Source organism: Hemibagrus wyckioides, linkage group LG03, assembly GCF_019097595.1.
Source record: "Hemibagrus wyckioides isolate EC202008001 linkage group LG03, SWU_Hwy_1.0, whole genome shotgun sequence".
NCBI lineage: Eukaryota > Metazoa > Chordata > Actinopteri > Siluriformes > Bagridae > Hemibagrus > Hemibagrus wyckioides.
Window position 1 is genome coordinate 3,280,146 of NC_080712.1, and position 15,000 is coordinate 3,295,145.

Below are 15,000 nucleotides of genomic sequence, written 5' to 3' on the forward strand. Positions count from 1 at the left end.
AAGCTACTCAGTCCGTAACGTTTAACCTTTAGCAAAACACTTGTGTGAACCGTTTTACTAATTAAACAGAAACGTACTGAGAGGCTAATCTGACTGAAATATTCAACGTTAGCTTTAAGTTAGTTAAACATTAATGTAGTACGTATTGAGAAATATTTACTTTCAGCATAAAGCTAGTCAAATCTGAAAATTCTCAGAGGCTAGTTGGTTTGAAATGTTGTAAATAAATATTTAATGTTTACATAAATGTTTTATTTTAGCATAAGGTTAATCTGATATTAAAGAAAAGCTAGTCAAAAAAACAAACAAACAAAAACATATAGCTTTAGCACTGAGAAACAGGTATTTATGGAATAATGCTAAAGAAACCTTAACCTTTAGCAGAACACAAGTTTTAAGAAAGTATTTGTTGTTATTTACCTCAGACAAAAGGATGGTCTGAGAGAAATATTTGCTTATAGAATAAGCTAATTTGTAATGCTAGTCTGAGGGAAATGTTTAATTGTAGCGTAAAGCTAGCCTGACAGAAATGTTTGATTTTAATGTAAAGCTAGTCTGAGGAAAATGTTTGATTTGAGCATAAGGCTAGTCTGACAGAAATGCTTGATTTTAGCATAAATCTAGTCTTTTATAACTGTTTAATTTTAGCGTTAGGCTAGACTGACAGAAATGTTTGATTTTAGCGTAAAGCCAGTCTGAAAGAATTGTTTCATTTTAGCGGAGGGCTAGTGTGAGGGAAATGTTTGATTTCTCTCCAAAGAAACCTTAACCTTTAGCAGAACGCTAGTTTTAAGAAAGTATTTGTTGTTATTTACCTCAGACAAAAGGATGGTCTGAGAGAAATATTTGCTTATAAGCTAATTTGAAAGAAACGACAGTTATCGTAATGCTAAAGTGAGTGTTTTTAGGTTTAATATTAGCCAGCAAGTCTGTTTACTGCCAACGAAGTTCCCTCAGTAGTGTGAGTGGAGTAAATAACCTCCGAGTCCATCGTGTATCATGAATATTAGCATTGGCTTATAGTAGCGGTGTGTTATTACTCCATTTCTGTACACACACACGCGCACACACACACACGCGCGCTGTTTTATTGCCCGTTATTTTGCTATTACGGCGGATCTAAAGGACCCCGTTCTACATTCGGACGCGGTGTAATTAATGGCGGCCCGGCCGAGGCGGGATACGTGCTTTGTGTCGGCCGTGCGAGACGGATTTGCGTGTTATTATGCTAATGGATGCGTGTGTGTGCGCGTGTTTGTGCGCTAATGTGCTGACTATAGGGGGAAGCGTGTTGCAGGCGAGTAACCTTGAGAGGGTGAGAGCGGCGTGTAAATGAAACCGTGTTACATGCCTGCCTGATTTAGAGGCGTTTAGTTTGAAATGAGGTGAGAACTGAGAGGAGAGGAGTGGGGGGGAGGGGCGGCGATCACTCACTCACACACACACACACACACACACACACTGAGGCTTTAGCCTTTCTCTCAGAAATGTAATTACACAACATAATATTTACGCCATGTGTGGCACAAATCCATTTTCCCTCCAATTTTTGTATTCATTCTCATTCACACACACACACCGATATTTACCTCAGCCTAATGGAAATGTATTTATTGCCTGACATGCAGATGCTGTCGTGTGTGTGTGTGTGTGTGTGTGTGTTTTGTTACAATAGCGTTATTTTCCTACATTTTTTCCTCTCTCTTTCAGTGTGTGTGTGTGTGTGTGTGTTTTGTTACATTTATATAGCGTTTTTTTTCCCTACATTTTTTCCTCTCTCTTTCAGTGTGTGTGTGTGTGTGTGTGTGTGTGTGTGGTAAAGCGTGGGTGTGAGGTTTAAGCCGCGCTAGGCGCTCCACCCTGCTCTCTCTATACAACAAGCTAACTATCTTTCCTCTTTAGCCTTTTTTCCACACCACACTTATTCCTCATTAGCAGGCGGCCATTTTCCTTTTTCCTCTTCACGTGTTAACTGAAACGTTTGCGTTCCCAATCAAACATCTCCCACAGGTTATAATTACCACATCCTGAACTTCCTCACTTTATGAAATCACACTCAATTATCGTGATCCTGCGCAGAGAGCAGTATTAGCAGTTCGCAAGATTTATTTTTTTTGCCCTTGTTTTTAGCCACCAAAACCCGGCGCACGTCCTGTGACATCATTTAGTCTGAGTCAAAAAATACTCGCGGCCGAGTTAATAGCCACCTTCCGCTTTCTCTCCCGGGCTCGAACCTACGCTCGGATGACATTTCATTTCCAACATCCGTACGGTGACATCACTGCGGATTTCTGTCTGTTAGCAGTTCAGCACTTTTTTTTACCAATTAATACTAACAGAAGCATTTTTTCCCCACAGAAGCATTAGGTAGGGCTAGTCTGACATAAACATTCACTTTTAGCTAAAGCTACCCAGCAAATAATCTTCCACTTTTCTAAAGGTTAGAAATGGCCAGGAATGAAGGACAGAAATCTTTAAAGTCTGTGTGAGAGAAAGCTGTGACTTTAGTACATACAACCTTTACTATATTATTTATTCATTTTTTATTAAATAAACATTTAGTTTTAGCGTAAGGCGTTAGTTAATATTTGTCTGACAGGAATATTTAGCTTAGGTACTTGCGCATAAATGTTTAATTTTAGCATAAAGCTAGTCTGACAGAAATGTTTGATTTTAGCGTAAAGCTAGTCTGACAGAAATGTTTGATTTTAGCGTAAAGCTAGTCTGACAGAAATGTTTGATTTTAGCGTAAAGCTAGTCTGACAGAAATGTTTGATTTTAGCGTAAAGCTAGTCTGACAGAAATGTTTGATTTTAGCGTAAAGCTAGTCTGACAGAAATGTTTGATTTTAGCGTAAAGCTAGTCTGACAGAAATGTTTGATTTTAGCGTAAAGCTAGTCTGACAGAAATGTTTGATTTTAGCGTAAAGCTAGTCTGAGGGAATTGTTTAAGTTTAGCGTAAAGCTAGACTGAAAGAAATTTCTCTCTCCCTCTCTGTGGCCTTTCTTTCTTTCTCCCTCTCTCTCTCTCTCTCCCTCTCTCTCCCTCTCTCTCCCTCTCTCTCGGTTGTGTATGCTGGACAGATGCTGTTATTTTCAGTCGAGAGAGAAATGTTTAAGTTCTCTTAGTCTGTGTCCTGTTTCTGAGTTCGGCCCAGTGGGAGAGCCGCAGAATTCAAAAGCTGGTGTGTGTGTGTGTGTGTGTGTGTGTGAAGGGATAGAACTCTGAATAGCCAGAGGCACAGTTCTCTGGAATAACAATATCTTTTTTCTTCTTCTTCTTTTTCTGTTATAAATTCAGACACTTTGTTCTGGACCTGGTGTGTTGTTGGCATCACGGTGGTGTAATTACTCCAAATCCTGAACAAAACCCCAGACGCTCTCCACAAACAGGACGCCTGAATGAAACAGAGCAGATTTCATCCTGTGTGATGATGATGATGATGATGATGATGATGATGACGATGTAAGAAGTCAGACTGAATTTTTTTTTACCCTGATCTCATTTTCTTTCAATTACAAAAAATTCTTGAAAATGTCCATCAGCTAATAATAACTGATTTACTCCAGTAAAATTCCTTACGTTGTAAAATAATGAGCTATTTGCCCCTTAAACATGCCTCACTTATGTATAAACAGTAACTTTTTAGCCCCGCCCCTTCAAAACACGCCTCCTCAAGCTACTCTTATACAGTTGCTGCTATGATCACGGCTCTAAGGGGCTTATCTCTGTACCCCAGACCGGTGTCCACAAACTTACGGCTTTTCATTTGTTTCACTTAAATAACGTAACGTGAATAAAGTCATGGTTCCTTCAACTACGGTTTTGTTATATCGAATCCGCAGTTCCGTTAGTCTGGATCCGTGTGATCAGAACTACGCTAGAGAAAAAAAAGAACGCTCACCTGCCAGCCGATCAGAAAGCAGTATTTTTACAGTAGCTATGGACTAACGTGTGACAATGTGTTTATCATGAACTTTATTTTAATAATAAAAAAACTATTTAAAGAAAATAAAACACATTTTTTGTGTCTTATTTTTGCTTATTTCCGGGGGGGTTTTAGAGGTATTTATATGCCAATATTTATTATATTTCAAATATATTTACATATTTTATATTTCTCTTTATTATTATTATTATTATTATTATTATTATTATCATTATTAGAAGTAGTAATTAATTAATTAAATCTTTTTTATTACATTATTATTATTATTATTATTATTATTATTATTATTATTATTTTATGTTTTCATTATTATTATTATTATTAATAATAATAATGATAATAATAATAATAGCCGCCTATTAGCCAGCAGTAGCTAGGATTCAACCCTTGCGTTGCCATGGTTACAATCAGCATGTCACAATGCATTTTTATTTATTTATTTATTTATTTATTTATTTATTTATTTATTTATTTATTTATTTATTTTCATATCCACACTGAAGGTGCTCCACTCAGCGCTTTTCCAGCTTTAAATAAACACTGACATTTCCACGAGTTAAAAAATGAGCAGACAGAAAGAGAGAGAGAGAGAGAGACATGAGAGATGAGAGGTTTCTCCACACCTCTTCTTCTTTCCCTCCATCTATTTTCCCTCTTAAACTCCTCCTTCTTCTATCTTATTACATCTTCTCCTACTTTTCTTCCTCTCCTCCTTTTCTTTCCTTCATTTCTTTCCTTCTTTTCTCTTCTTGCTTCCTCTTGTCTCTTTCCTGTAATCTCTCCATCCTAGTCTTTTTCACTCTGTCCCCACTTTCTAACTCTTTTTATCCTCTATCCTTTCATTCGTTACATTTCTCCCTGATTCTCTCTCCATCATTCCATCCTTCTCTAATCCTCTTCACTCGATTCATCCTTCTGTATACATTTCTGCCTTTCTTTCTTCACCGCTCTGCTCATTCTCGTCTTTTCTTTCCTCGCCTCACTCTCGTCTCTGTCTCTCTCTCGCTCTCAATTTCTCTCTCTCTCTCTCTCCACTTTCCTTTTCTCTTCACTTCATTTATCTCCTTCAGCTTGTTCTATACTTCTCTTTCCTGTTCTCTCCTTGCTCTGTCGTTCTTTAGTGTCGTTCTCGGCGCTCCGTGCTCTAGTGACCTGCTGGAATTTGGACATCGGCGTAGAGCAGGGAGAGAGAGAGAGAGAGAGAGAGAGAGAGAGAGAGAGAAAGAAGAGAACCCCCTTCAAGCCTCAACCCCACCCTTCTGCAAATTCCTGGATCACAATCAGGCACAACGAGGCGCAAAACGCACACACACACACACACACACACACACACACAGATATAAGATAGTGGTTTCAGTCTCAGACATGGCTGCTGGTACGAGATGAAACAGTGAACAGTCATCGTCACGGAGACGGTTTATGGAACCCCGGGTTCTAACGACACGGCTGAAGGCTACAGAGGAACATGAAAGGAACCGGGATGATAAAGCATGGTGGCCGGATCTGATTTATTCCTTAAATCCTTTCTTTCGTTGTTGTTACAAGTGACCAAATTACGGTTTTTACACTGGTTGCTATAGCAACAGTGAGACAGATGTGGAAGTTCCACCAACCAGGAGATACTTATAGATTTATACAGGGTTAATGTCTAATCTAACCCGACTAGAATAAATATATTCTTCATTAATCCCATCTCACGTTCACTCTTTCTCTCAATCTATCTCTCTCTTTCTTTCTCTTTCTTTCTCTATCGCTTTCTCTCTCTCTATCGCTCTTTCTCTCTCCCTCTTTGTCTTTCTGTCTCTCTCTCTCTCTCTGTCTCTCTCTCTCTCTCTCTCTCTCTCTCTCTGTCTGTCTCTCTCTCTCTCCTTGTCTGTCTCTCTCTCTGTCTGTCTCTCTCTCTCTCTCTCTCTCCTTGTCTGTCTGTCTCTCTCTGTCTGTCTGTCTGTCTGTCTGTTTCTCTCTCTCTTTGTCTGCTCTCTCTCTCTCTCTCTAACCCTTACCCCTTTCATGCTAATTTTCCTCCATCACATTTTTGTCAAAAAGGTCCTGACACACACAAACACACGATAAAAAGACAAAATCTGATTTAACTGACTCGCCTGTTCAAAAGTTCAGATTTTAATCGGATTAGAAAACTCCACACACTGTCATCTCCAAGCGGACTGAAAGAAAACCGAACCACATGTGCATGAGAAAAATAAATAAATAAAAATACAACAAGATTCTAATCTTCAAAAAGTTTGGATTTATTACTTAAATACGGCGGAATCTCGAACCGGACTGAAACTAAACTGACCCAAAAAACAAACAAACAAAAAAACAAACTGAAAAATCCTGACCAGTCAGAGTGAGACACACTGACCCCTAACCTCCAGCCTCACTCTGACTCACAAAACAAAACAAAAGGAAGAATCACGTCTGAGTGAATCAACTCCTGCACTGACTCACCAAACAAAAGCAGACCAGACAAAACACCAGGCAGTGTCTTACACCTGAGAACAAATATATATCAAAAATATAAAATAAATTAATAAGTAGCTACAAAATAAGCAAAATAATATAAGTACACACACAAACAAATAAAGAAATAAAGAAATAAATTTAAAAAATGGTTTTAAGTCCACATGTTTCTGAATCTGTTTAAAACTAGATTAGATTCAGATTTGAGTCTGATCACACCCACCGAAAAAAGACAACGCAGCAACCGGTGACCACACGGAGAGATTAGACTGGACGTGCAGCCTGAGTAAAATCAGAGTTAAGAAATAAATCCTTCAGAGGTTTCAGTGTCACACATCACATCTGCACTGGATTCATTCACACCTGAATATGGAGTCAGATCTGAGGGTTTTGTGAAAAATCCGATCTGAAATACAAAAGTATATAAGTAACACTGTAACAAGTGATAGTTTGTTTGTTTGTTTGTTTGTTTGTTTGTTTGTTTGATTGATCTGAGGCTCTATTTTTTTTTACTAGACTACGGTTTAATCTGATTATTTTTACACTGGAACACAGTTTTATAATCACTGCAATCATAGGGATGGGGTCAATGTGGGGGGAGGGGCTAATGTGAGGGGTGGGATCAGTGTGAGGGGTGGGGTTAGTTTGAGAGGTGGTTAGTGTGAGGGGTGTGGTTAGTCTAAGGGATGGAGTTAATGTGAGGGGTGGGGTTAATGTAAGGGGTGGAGTTAGTATGAGGGGTGGGGTTAGTGTGAGGGGTGTGGTTAGTCTAAGGGATGGAGTTAATGTGAGGGGTGGGGTTAATGTGAGGGGTGTGGTTAGTCTAAGGGATAGAGTTAATGTGAGATGTGGAGTTAGTGTGAGGGGTGTGGTTAGTCTAAGGGATGGAGTTAATGTGAGGGGAGGGGTTAATGTAAGAGGTGGAGTTAGTGTGAGCAATGTGGTTAGTCTAAGGGATGGAGTTAATGTGAGGGGTGGGGTTAATGTGAGGGGTGTGGTTAGTCTAAGGGATGGAGTTAATGTGAGGGGTGGGGTTAATGTGAGGGGTGTGGTTAATCTAAGGGATAGAGTTAATGTGAGAGGTGGAGTTAGTGTGAGGGGAGGGTTAGTGTGAAGGGTGTGGCTAGTCTAAGGGATAGAGTTAATTTCAGGGGTGGGGTTAATGTGGGGGGTGTGGTTAGTCTAAGGTATAGAGTTAATGTGAGGGTCAAAGTTAATATGACAGAAGTTACTGTGGCTAATCAGAGGGGCGGGGTTAATATGAAAGATGGTGTTAGTACAGGGGCGGGGTTATGCCACACATCCAGCCAGATCTATGCTATTAGTGAGACATGTGACTAGCACACGCCAAGACAGGTAGCTTAAGCAGTTAGCATGCTAACTATAACACGCTTAAGACATGAATGACAGAAATAAGATAAAAAAATAATAAAAATGTTTAAAAATAATAATAATAATAAATCCTGCACTCAGCGGCTCCTTCAGGGTCCTAGTGCTCTATTTTACACCAGCTCCTCATGCTAATAGGAAGCGGAGCTGAAACGGATCATGGGCTGATGTTTTATTGTAGCGAGTCACGGCGACAGGAGACAAATCAGGACGAGCAGAAAACAATAAATCAGAGGCAGAGATAAAAACACAACACAAACCCTGAGATAAATTACTGCAGCTAACAAAATGGAGTTTACATAAAAAAGAGGGGTTTCAGCATATATATATATATATACAGAGAGAGAGATCAACACACACACACACACACACTGTGGAGAGCGGAATTCCCAACGGACAGACAGAACACACACTTCATCTTCCAGCAGACGGCAATTAACACACACACACACACACACACGCACACACACACACACACAAACACACACACACACACACAAACACACACACACATTATTCAGAGAACATTTGACTCTTAGAGTAAGAGGTTCCTTGGACAGTGTTCTCTAAAGAGTTCTGGGGTTCTACGTAAGGTCTAACGGTTCCACTAGAGGGACAGACGCGGAACCTTTACACACACCGCGAGTGTTAGCGCTAATGAGAAATCAGATCCATTAGGGAGGAAAAAAGAAAGAAACAAAAAAAATTAATTTTTATGCTAAATAATTATAAGACAAATAGACCTATTTAAAAAAGTAATAAAAAAGTAATAAAAGTAATAAAATGCTGATTATCTCTCGTCTTATTACTCTTCTGCTTACTGTGGAACTTTTCCTTATTTTCCTTTATATATTTATTTATTTTGGTCTCTCAGTATTGTTTTTTTTAATTGAACGCAATTTAATTTTGTAATGACATTTTATTTATTTATTTATTTTTATTTTATATAAAATCTGAATGCACAGGATCACCCCCCCACACACACACACATTATGCAATAATATATAAATATATTTGTTTTTACTTAAATCATAATTTTTTAAAATTGAGTTAAAATGTAATTTAAATAAATATATTTGCTTTGTTTTATTTGATTTTACTGTATTATTAGTATTTTTTTCAGTGATTTATTTTTTATATTTATTTATTTATTTTTCTTATTTTCACAGACATCATGACATAATGTATAAATATATTTTTTACTTAAATTATAATTTTTAATGTCATATAAATAAGTACATTTGCTTCATTTTATTCAATTTTACAGTAGTAGTATTATTTTGTTCACTGTTTTATTTATTTATTTATTTATTTATTTATTTATTTTCTTTTTTCCCACACATATTTCTTCTTTTCACACACATTAAGAAATAATTAATATATAAATATATTTTGTTTTACTTAAATTATAATTTTTTAAAATTGAGTTAAAATGTCATTTAAATAAATATATTCGCTTCATTTCATTTGATTCTACTGTATTATTATTATTTAACAGATTATTTTTTATATTTCTTTCTTTTTTTCACACACATTATGAAATAATATAAAATATATATATTTTTAACTTAAATTATATTTTTAATGTCATTTAATTAAATATATTCACTTCATTTTACTTGATTTTACTGTATTATTATTTATTTATTTGTTTATTTATTTATTTATTTATTTATTTATTTATTTATTTATTTATTTATTTATTTATTTATTTATTTATTTTTCTTTTTAATTCTCACGTATAGTAAGAGCTTTATCCTGGATGGATTTACCGTGGATCCTGAACTAATCCCGGGAAAACACCAGCCGCAATGTGGGAATATTCATACATTTTATTTATTTATTTATTTATTTATTTTTTTTATTTATTTTTTTTTTTATTATTTCTACAACCAGGACAAATACTGAATATTTAAATGAATATGAATATTAATTTTTCCAGAAAGGATTTAAAATAATCCCGGTGATTTTTTGAACACAACGCTGCCTTATCTGTGTGCTCAAAAGTTTTGGCACCCCCCCTCTGTATTTTATACTTACAGCTTGTACACTGCAGTCGCTCATTACGTATATCAGTGCGTATCTAAATCTAGGTGTACGGGCAAACTTGCAAATGTTTCCAGAATAAAAAAACAAAACTAATTCAATGAATAAAATTTTCATATACATGTCTATATAATAATAATAATAATAATAATAATAATAATAATAATAATAATAATAATAATAATAATAATAAGCGTGTGTGAATAATGAGTGACGTGAGTGAGAGTGTTGTGTAAGCGATGCAGCGCTGCAGAACAAATGATTTATAATATAATATATATATATTATATCAAAGCGCTGGAGGCTTATAAGCAACTGTACCAAGTGTGTGTGTGTATGTGTGTGTGTGTGTGTGTGTGTATAAAGCAAGCTCTTAATTCAGACAGAGATTTATGACAAAGTTTCAAACTTCATTACCTCTGGCTCAGAGCCGAAGAGTCGCAATCAAACACACACACACACACACACAGAGAGAGAGAGAGAGAGAGAGAGAGAGAGAGAGTTTACTCAACACACACACACACTCAAACACACACATACTCAGAGTTTACTCAACACACACACACACACACTTAATTAAATGCCAAAAAACATTTTGTGGAGCCTAAAGAAAATATCATTTCTGTGATGAAATACAAGGTTTCACACTCAGGACATTAAAATATTCGTAATAAAGATTATTTTTAATTAAATTACGCAACTTTCTCACGGTTTATTTATTTACACAAGTTACTGCGCTGATTCCTTCTGACATTTCAGACCTGGAGCTTTTTTCTTTTTTTAAAAAAAAATCAACTCTTCTTTATCGGAAAAATAATTCAAAATGATTTGACATTTATTCTTAATTGCATTTTTTAAATTATTATTATTATTTATTTATTTACTTTTTATTTTTTTTTGCTAAACACTGAAGGAGTTTAATTGAACGAGGTTTTTTAAAGTGACAAAAAACTGCAGTCGCTTTTCTTTTCTTCTAGAAGAGTTACAGATTTCGCATCATCACAGCATAAACAACAATAACAACAACAACAAAACAAAAACAAACAAACAAAAATAAGCTGTTTAATTTATTTTCAGTTATAATAGAATTTATGAAAGAGAAAAAAAAATTGATGGATCTTTGCTGGATGATTATTGAGCGGTCATTTGTTTTATTTTTCCCTTTGTTTACACACACACACACACACACACAAAGAAGCAGAGAGAGAGAGAGAGAGAGAGAGAGAGAGAGAGAGAGAGAGACGGACAGATTGGACTCATCAGGACACACATTGAGATAAGGACCACTTACTCACATACTTCATCCATCTTACACACTTCGCTTTCTCTCTCTCTCTCTCTCTCTCTCTCTCTCTCTCTCTCTCTCTCTCTCTCTCCGTCTGTCTCTCCGTGTGTGTTTTCTCATTTCTTCAGGCCTGGTGTGTTTTATTTATAAGTCTCAGGTGTGTATGGAAAAAGAGACGGAAAATAAAAAAGAGAAAATAAATATATATATATATAAAATAAACCTTTGCTCACACCCTATTATTATTATTATTATTATTATTATTATTATTATTATTATTATTATCATTATACCACTATACATCTAAGCTATTTCATTTTATAAGATTATTTTATTTTTATTTATTTATTTATTAATTACTTTTTTTGTGTCGTCTGGAGCCGCTTGTCCCAAGCCAATCTTCCCTTCCATGAATTAAATATAAACCTCACAGTGTATAAACGAGAACCTGAGAGACTCCACCAGGCCGTGGTGGCCTTGAACCCTCACACACACACACACACACACACACACTGCAGCATGAACTCGTCTGCCTCACGGTACCGTAAATCAACCGACATTACAGCGACGTGGCCGAGACGCTCGCCGTCAGCTCGGAGCTCTCTCTCACACACACACACACACACACACACAGAGAGAGAAACGAGAAAAAAAAACGGAGGAGAGGTTGCTAGGAGATCACTCCGTTTGTAAAGCGACGAAGTGAAAAGGAGAACAGAAGAAAAGGAGGAATTTAACTGGTGCGCTTGTTTTACACAAAGGACAGAGAGAATAAAATAGAAAGAACAAAAAAGGAAAGGAGAAAAATATAGAGCTTAGGAAGGAAAGAAGGAAGGAAGGAAATGAAGAGAAATAAAAACTATTCAAAAGAGAGAAAGAAGAGAAGAACGAAAATTCTCCACATGATGCCGGGAAAATCGAGCGGAAAAAAAGAAATTCACAATTCCAGTTTCCTTCAATCGTGATGGATTATCTGTCTGAGTGTAAGGAGAAAAATAAACTGATGAAGGGTGAGAAAAATGAAAGAATTTAGAATTGATATAAAATGAAAAAAGAGAGAAAGAATAGGAAAGAAAGGATAGGAAAGAAAGAAAGAAGAGGAGAGAAGACCGAGCGTTTTTCTTTTATTTCTGTCCGTCTCTTCTTTTCTCACTCGCTTTTAGTGATGAGGATAATTAAAGATATTTAAAAAGAAAGAAAGAAAGAAAGAAAGAAAGAAAGAAAGAAAGAAAGAAAGAAAGAAAGAAAGAAAGATAAAAGGAAATAAAAGAAGGAAGGGTGAGAGAGAGACAGAGAGAGACAGAGAGACAGAGAGAGAGAGACAGAGAGAGAGAGAGAGAGAGAGAGAGAGAGAGAGATTTTCCTGCTTTGTCACTCATTTTTCTGTTATTCAGTAGAAACCAGTTATTTCCCTTTTGGCCTGAAAATAAGAGATTTCAAGTGCAGCTCACACACACACACACACACACACACACACACACGGGGTCAGGAGAGTCGACACACAGGTCTGAAACGCAATACAGCTAGATTTTTTTCTTCACATCCCTCCATCTGTATGTCTGTCTGTGTGTCTGTCTGTCTGTCTAAAGCTGCACGTGTTTAACATTACACACACTGCAGGTTTGTGTTACAGTAGGATTTTTACTGACAACACACACACACACACACACACACACACACACACACACACGAGCTAACAAATTCTTTACACCGTAAAACACACATCGAGAAAAAAAATTCCATCACATCGCAGATCTCCACACACACTCGTTTTCATGTACAAGTGTGTGCGTGTGTGTGTGTGCGTGCACGCGCGCGTGTGTGAGCATTCCGAGCGCTTCACTTCCGAAGGTAACGGAGCGTGCGAGAGCTTCCGAAACCGGTGCTGTTTCCAATTAGCCACACCGTAAGTGACCATTGTGGAGAAGCATCGGCGCAGAGAGCGACGGAACGAGAGAGAGAGAGAGAGAGAGAGAGAGAGAGAGAGGAATGACGGAAGGATGAACGGAAAGATGAAAATCTCCCAGCGAGTTCTGAAGTATTTTAGAAACGGGGAAAAAGAAAGTGGATTGTTTTACAAAAAATGGCGCTTGAAATGGAACAGAAGGAAGGAAAAAAGGAAAGAAATGAAAGAAAAGAGAGATGGAGAAGAGAGAGAGAGAGAGAGAGAGAGAGAGAGAGAGAGAGAGCGTCGGCGCTCGGAGAGGATTCGGTGCACGGAGACACGCGCGCAAAGAAACACACACACACACACACACACACACATATATATATATATATATATATATATATATATATATATATATATATATAAACGATATAATATTTTTTGGCCAAAAAAGGAAGAAAAAATGAAGAATAGAAAAGAAAAGAAGGTATAAGATGAAAGACGGAGTGAGAGAAGAAGAAAGAAGATGCAGCAACAATGCAGCACAGATGTAAAGACAGAGAGAGAGAGAGAGAGAGAGACAGATGTGTGCATGATGGAGAGAGAGACCAAATAACAACCATAAGATATACAAAGGATGGACAGAGTGTTAGAAGAGAAGAATAAACAAGTGCGCTACCTGAATCGGGACTCCTCCAGCAGTGACCTGAAGGGTTAAAGCGAACCCCCCACTCCAGGGCTGCGGTGGCTCATCAAGACCCAGCCGAGATCACTTAACGTCCTCTTCTCATTCCACACACACACACACACACACTTGTCTTGTGCGTGTGCACACACACTCTCTCACACGCTCTCTCTCTCTCTCTCTCTCTCTCTCACACACACACACACGGATGCAAAAATGCAAAGGCAGGAATCTTGTAGCGTCCGGCGGAGGAGGAAAAAAAGGTAAATCACACGGAAGAAAAAATGATGAAGAATAAAAAAGAAGAAGAAGAAGATGATGAAGAGCTGTTTGTTGTTGTTTAAATTCTCATCACGGTCTCTCTCTCTCGGTCTGTCCGTTTATCTCTCTCTCTCTCTCTCGGTCTCTCCGTTTATCTCTCTCTCTCTCTCTCTCTCTCTCTCTTTCTCACTCTCTCTCCCGGTGTGTGAACGCGACAGAGGCTGCACACACACTGCCGAGTTTGCAGCTCACAATCCGAGCCTCCGATATGCATCGCCGCCCCCGAGCCTCCTCACTGGACGGCTGGAACGTCAATCAATTTGGGGGCGGGGCCAAAGGCAGGGCTTTACTTCCATTCCAGCCAGTAAGAGGACCTCCTTCTCTCTCTCTCTCTCTCTGTCTCTCTCTCTCTCTCTCTCTCTCTCTCTCTCTCTGTCTCTCTCTCTCTCTCTCTCGGTCTCTCTCACACTCACACACACTCACACACACACACTGCAGCTGTTGGCGGGTAAAACACAAAAGCAGCCCACCTTGACACACAGTTCACTCCTTCTACAGTTTCACTATATACTGAAGAGCAGATCTCCTCTCTCTCTCTCTGTCTCTCTCTCTCTATTTTTCTTTCTTTCTTTCTTTCTCTCTCTCTCTCTCTCTCTATTAAATTCGATTCCCTGTGACAAATAATGACGCAATTCCATCCCCGAGGCACGGTTTAGGAATTGTAGTAAGATTAAAGAGGAATAAAAATAAATCTGGATCAAACAGAGTGGTGTGTAGGGAGAAATGTAAAGATGATTGATAGATAGATAGATAGATAGATAGATAGATAGATAGATAGATAGATAGATAGATAGATAGATGTTTATCTCTCACTCTTTCCCCTCGTTATTCCCTCCTGCGCTCTGATCACGACTCTACATCCACATGTGCAGGTTCCTCCAGATGTTTCTTAATCGTTCTCCTTAATGCTTCCATGTGGAACCCTGCTACTAATTAACTAATAGCTCTAAAGAACTAAGATCGCTCTAAAGTGG

General features: G+C 37.6%; 1 protein-coding gene across 7 annotated transcripts in view; it reads right to left on the minus strand.

The window, feature by feature from the left end:
- The window catches only part of tenm3 (teneurin transmembrane protein 3), a 446,382-nt gene that overhangs the window by 242,066 nt on the left and 189,316 nt on the right, over window positions 1–15,000 (minus strand). For 2 of the 7 annotated variants that reach the window (XM_058379193.1, XM_058379185.1), the window contains exon 1: window positions 13,700–14,193. The exons of the other annotated variants lie outside the window; for them this stretch is intronic. The gene's annotated coding sequence lies outside the window, so the exon portion shown is untranslated. Of the gene's footprint in view, window positions 1–13,699; window positions 14,194–15,000 lie in introns of those variants that run through there. 7 annotated transcript variants of the gene reach the window in all.